The following is a 5,691-nucleotide window of genomic DNA, read 5'->3' on the forward strand; positions in this document are numbered from 1 at the left end:
ACTTAAGGATAATGCTATCATTTTAAAAAAATATTTATTTATTTTATTTTATTTTTATTTTTTTTAAAGATTTTATTTATTTATTTGAGACAGAGAGAATGAGATACAGAGAGCATGAGAGGGAGGAGGGTCAGAGGGAGAAGCAGACTCCCTGCTCTGCGGGAAGTCTGCTTCTCCCTCTGCCTCTCTCTCTCTCATGAATAAATAAATAAAATCTTAAAAAAAAAAAAGATAACTCTTCTTAAGTAAGATCTGCCTTAAAGCTCAGAAAATGTCTGATACTTTTTCAATACATGATAATAGTGGAACTGATATTGATACTAATCTTAAGGGCAAATAGAGGGCACTGAGCAATCAAGACCGATTTAATCATGGTGATTTCAAAGTAAAAGAATAACAATCATGTTTTACCTTTATGTAGCACCTTAGAGTGTTCAAAGCATTTTTTTTTTAAGATTTTATTTATTTATTTGAAAGAGACAGAGACAGCGAGAGCGGGAACACAAGCAGGGGGAGTGGAAGAGGGAGAAGCAGGCTTCCTGCTGAGCAGGGAGCCCAATGTGGGGCTCGATCCCAGGACTCTGGGATCATGACCTGAGCCGAAGGCAGCCGCTTAACGACTGAGCCACCCAGGCGCCCCTCAAAGCATTTTTGCATCCATTAATTTATTTAAGTCTGATTGAGGTAGTGAGGAATAAGGACACTAAGGCTCAGAGATTGTTGTGATTACTAGCTGAAGGATCACTTTCCTAACTAGTAGAGCTGGACTAAAATCCAGGCATCTTGACCAAGTCTAGCATGCTTTTCATTGCACTTCTGGAACAAATATGACCCTCAGGGTGCCATATGAGAGACTTTCAAAAGAATCCACAGGAGGGGATATATCCAATAACAACAAGCTCAAGGCAAACATTATGAAAAATTACAGTGTTCTGAAAAACAAAGGCCCACACCATGTAATGTTGGATGATTGTTTTTGAATTCCCTTGATTCCCCATCAAGTTGGATCCTGCACAGACATTCAGGTTCACTCTTTGTTTATTACTTGGCTTGAGTCACTAAAGTCAGTTGATCATGCTATAAAGTGCAGCCCTAACACCTGAGGGCTGATTTCTTCCCACCTCTGCTTTGTGATGAAAATTTCTCAAGTAAGTAGGTGCTATTTGCCAAGAGAGAACTTTGCTTAAAAATGCCTAACAGGGAGCAGAGAGTCCTGGTTTCTTTTTCTCAAGAAACTTGAGTAAATAAGTAGGAAAATTTAGTTGAAAAAAAAAAAATATATATATATATATTTAAAGATTTTATTTATTTATTTGACAGAGAGACACAGTGAGAGAGGGAACACAAGCAGGGGGAGTGGGAGAGAGAGAAGCAGGCTTCCCGCCGAGCAGGGAGCCCGATGCGGGGCTCGATCCCAGGACCCTGGGATCATGACCTGAGCCGAAGGCAGACGCTTAACGACTGAGCCACCCAGGTGCCCCCAAAATATATATTTTTTAAGTAGGCTTCACACCCAGCACGGAGCCCAGGGCAGGGCTTGTACTCACCACCCTGAGATCAAAACCTGAGCTGAAATCAAGAGTTGGATGGTCATCCAACTGAGCCACCCAGATGTCATTTGAATTTTTTTTTTTAATTATAACTCATTGGGGTTTAACGCTGTATTGTTTTTTTATTTCAATTTTTAATTTAAATTCTAATTAGTTAACATATATGGTAAAATTGGTTTTAGGTGTAGAATGTAGTGATTCATCACTCACATATCACAAGTGACCTCCTTAATCGCCATCACCCATTTAGCCCACCCCCTCCCACCTCCCTCCATCAACCCTCAGTTTGTTCTCTATAGTTGAGGGTCTTTTATGGTTTGTTTCCGTCTCTCTCTCCTCTCTTTTTTTCCCCTTCCCCTATGTTCTTCTGTTTGGTTTCTTAAATTCCACTTATGTAACTCTGTATTATTTGGTCATTGGTTATTTCCTTTTATTTTATCATAGCTTTTTCTAGGTTAAATCATTTGGAGGTCAGCTAGGGTACTTCTCTGAGTAATACCATTTACAAAATGTACACACACAGTTAATTTAGGGGGTTCCTGAAAGAATGAAGAATGTGTGAGAATACTTTCTGTTGTAGTACATACAAAAAACAGCCTAGCAGGGTGTAGGATTCTTGGATCACAATCATTTTTCCTCTGATTTTGTAGTTATTTTTTCACTGTCTTCTAGTACTTGGTATTAAAGAGAAATGTGATAATATTTGATTCATTTTCTTTGAGGTAGACTTTTAATAAAATGTCTCAATTTTTGTCAGATTTCTTTTTTCTACACTTAAAAATATGTTAAAGTCTGATTATAAAACTAAGATTGGAAATTACAGAAAATTTGGAAAGTAGAAAATTTAAAGAAGAAAATTAAACATAACCAATGAGACTACTGCCTCAAGATAACTACTGCTAATGTTTTTTTGGTGTGTTCCCTTCTAGTTTTTATTTTCAGTGTATTAAAATGACACTAAAAGTAAAGTGAGATAAGAATACACAGTTGACCACTGAACAGCACAGGTTTGCACTGTGCAGGTGCCCTTGTTTTTGTTTTAAAGATTTTATTTATTTATTTGAGAGAGAGAGAGAGCACGCACAAGCAAGGGGACAGGACAGGGAGAGGGAGAAGCAGGCTTCCCGCGGAGCAGGGAGCCCGATGCGGGGCTCGATCCCAGGACCCCGGGATCATGACCTGAGCCGAAGGCAGACGCTTAATGACTGAGCCACCCAGGTGCCCTGAAAAAATGTTCTTTTTAAAAGATTTTATTTATTTATTTGACAGAGAGCAAGAGGGGGAACACAAGCAGTGGGAGTGGGAGAGGAGAAGCAAGCTTCCCACTGAGCAGGGAGCCCGATGCGGGGCTCGATCCCAGCACCCTGGGATCATGACCTGAGCCGAAGGCAGGCGCTTAACGACTGAGCCACCCAGGCACTCTTGGAGCACTTTTAATTTACTCTATACCCCAATAGTTGGTTGGAACAATATTTTCTAAATTAAAATTTCTATTTTAAAATATATAGACAGTCAGAGGTAAAGTTCTGTTGTAGTTTCATCAGAGATCTGCTTTGGGTATTTTGTCAATTGTAAGAAATGTACTTACAGATGAAGTAATGTGGTTTAGTGACTAGGAGACCTACTTTTAAAGATCCTGGTTTGGCATACTGAAAGGATACAATAAATTCTTGGAAGAGGGAGGGTTAAAATACACTTCACTTGTGCCACTGCTATGCCAACTGCTTTATTCACATTATTTCATCTAATCCACAACATTACACTTCTCATTTCACAGATAGAGAGCCTGATTGTGAGACTTACCTGAATCATGTTAAATAAGATAAGAAGGCAGGCAGGATTCTAAAAATCAAGTCAATAAAGCCAATTTGAAAAAAAGAAATGCCAATTTGATCCTGCCATGTTCTCCTTTTTGTTTTTTATTCCCCCACTTGAATCAAGTGCATGATTTTAATCTGCCATTTTGAACTCTATTTATGAAGATACCCATTTAAACAATAGTTATAATCTATTTAATTCTTTTTTCTTTTTTAAAATTTAAAATCAATTAATTAACATATAGTTTATTAGTAGTTTCAGAGGTAGAGTTTAGTGATTCATCAGTTGCATATAGCACCCAGTGTTCATTCCATCAAGTGGCCTCCTTAATGCCCATCACCCAGTTACCCCATTGCCCCAGCCACCTCCCTCCAGCAACCCTCAGTTTGTTTCCTATAGTTAAAAAAAAATATGGAACGCTTCACGAATTTGCATGTCATCCTTGTGCAGGGACCATGTTAATCTTCTGTGTGTCATTCCAATTTTAGTATATGTGCTGCCGAAGTGAGCACTAATCTATTTAATTCGTGATCAAATTTTTATGCAGTAACAGTGAAACTATTTCCAACTTTTTTCTATTCTCATTTTTCTTTTACTGAAATGATTATGCGCAGGATCAACTTTTTCCATGTACATTTTACAGTGAGATTCATTTCAGTCATTAGGTTTTTATCCTGGTCAAATTCTGTCCATTTTAACTACTGCTATGGTGAGCTTTCTTTCTAGCTATTATATTCTGTGAAACTTTATTTTTCCCTGTGACCCAAAGTATTCATTGAATTAAAGAGGTTGGGTCAAAACATCCCTTTTTGCCTGAGATACAAGAATTCAATATAGGTCGGGTAATGACGAGACAAGTGTTACCTGCTCTAGCCACCTCATGGGAGGGAGGCTCAAATGCGAAAATAGATGTGAAAGTGCTTCGTAAGGTGTACAAGTTAAGTAAATGTCACTTTACTGATTGTTAAAACAAGTCATATAAAGCCATCCTCCTGGAACTGTTCTAGAAGGCAAACACCTTCCTATTTCTGCTGTAATGTTATTTGCAAAAATGCTCACAGACTTCAGCTGATTTTCTAAGTATGTCCTAGTGAGCTAGTGACTTCACTCCCTGTGCTCTTGTCATTTGTTTTCCATTCTGACCTCATTAATTTTTCTTTCTCTAGCCCTTGTACTGAAATCCTCGGTGATGTAGAGGCCAGCTTTGGTACTGTAATAGACTCGTACTGTTGGTCATCAGTTTCATCATCTCGGTTGCTGTAATTGTTGCAGGAGATTGAATGATAGATAGTGTTACTGGTTGGCCATTGTCTGAGAAAAATTAAAACAAACCTGTGACCAAATAGATGGTATCTCAGCAGGGGTGCAGACACACTGTTCTTATAAGAAATTCTTCTCTTATCACACCTCTGTCTCTTGCTTAATACACTACTTGCTTGTAGAAGAGTTTTGAAGGGAGCAGTGAGGCCACTGTTAATCTAAGCAAAGCTTACAAATTCTAGTATTTACTTTAAGGCCTAAAATTTATAGGTTCAGGGATTTTTTTTCCCCCTTTCTATATCCTGAAACAGCTTAAGATTTCAAGCATTGTTTTCAACAGACCACATTATTTATAAATACACTGACAATATTAGGTCAAGGCCCATGAGAAGGAAGTGATCCAATTTCATCATATGGATTTTATTTATTTACTTGAGAGAGAACACATGAGGGGGGGGAGGGTCAGAGGGAGAAGCAGACACCCTGCTGAGCAGGGAGCCGGATGTGGGACTCGATACGGGGACTCCAGGATCATGACCTGAGCTGAAGGCAGTCACTTAACCGACTGAGCCACCCAGGCGCCCCTATTTTCTGCTTTCTTTATATTTTCCTGGATCCAGACTGCCTATTATTATTATAGTTTGTTATTTGTTTTATTGCATTTGCTTATTGTCACTCCTTCATACCCTTTGTAGAACATAGCTGTTTATATTTTATTTTTTTAAGATTTTATTTATTTATTTGAGAGAGAATGAGAGGGAGAGAGAGCATGAGAGGGGGAGGGTCAGAGGGAGTCGCGACAGCCAGATGCGGGACTGATGCCGGACGCAGGACTGATGCCGGACGCGGGACTGATGCCGGACGCGGGACTGATGCCGGACGCGGGACTGATGCCGGACTCGATCTTGGGACTCCAGGATCATGACCTGAGCCGAAGGCAGTCGCTCAACCAACTGAGCCACCCAGGCGCCCTCATCATATGGATTTTGTCCTGCTCCTAGGGTTAGTATAAGGACTAAGATATTTTTTCCTTTAAGAATCTGCTGCATTTCTTGTGTATAGT

At 39.4% G+C, this 5,691-nt stretch overlaps 1 non-coding gene across 1 annotated transcript; it reads right to left on the reverse strand.

The window, feature by feature from the left end:
* Positions 1-3,773: 3,773 nt before the first annotated feature.
* On the reverse strand, positions 3,774-3,880 carry LOC123324385. Its single transcript, XR_006539766.1, has one exon. It is a non-coding gene; the product is annotated as a U6 spliceosomal RNA (small nuclear RNA).
* Between the last annotated feature and the right edge of the window lie 1,811 nt (positions 3,881-5,691).

Source organism: Neomonachus schauinslandi, chromosome 3 (genome assembly GCF_002201575.2).
Source record: "Neomonachus schauinslandi chromosome 3, ASM220157v2, whole genome shotgun sequence".
NCBI classification, from domain to species: domain Eukaryota; kingdom Metazoa; phylum Chordata; class Mammalia; order Carnivora; family Phocidae; genus Neomonachus; species Neomonachus schauinslandi.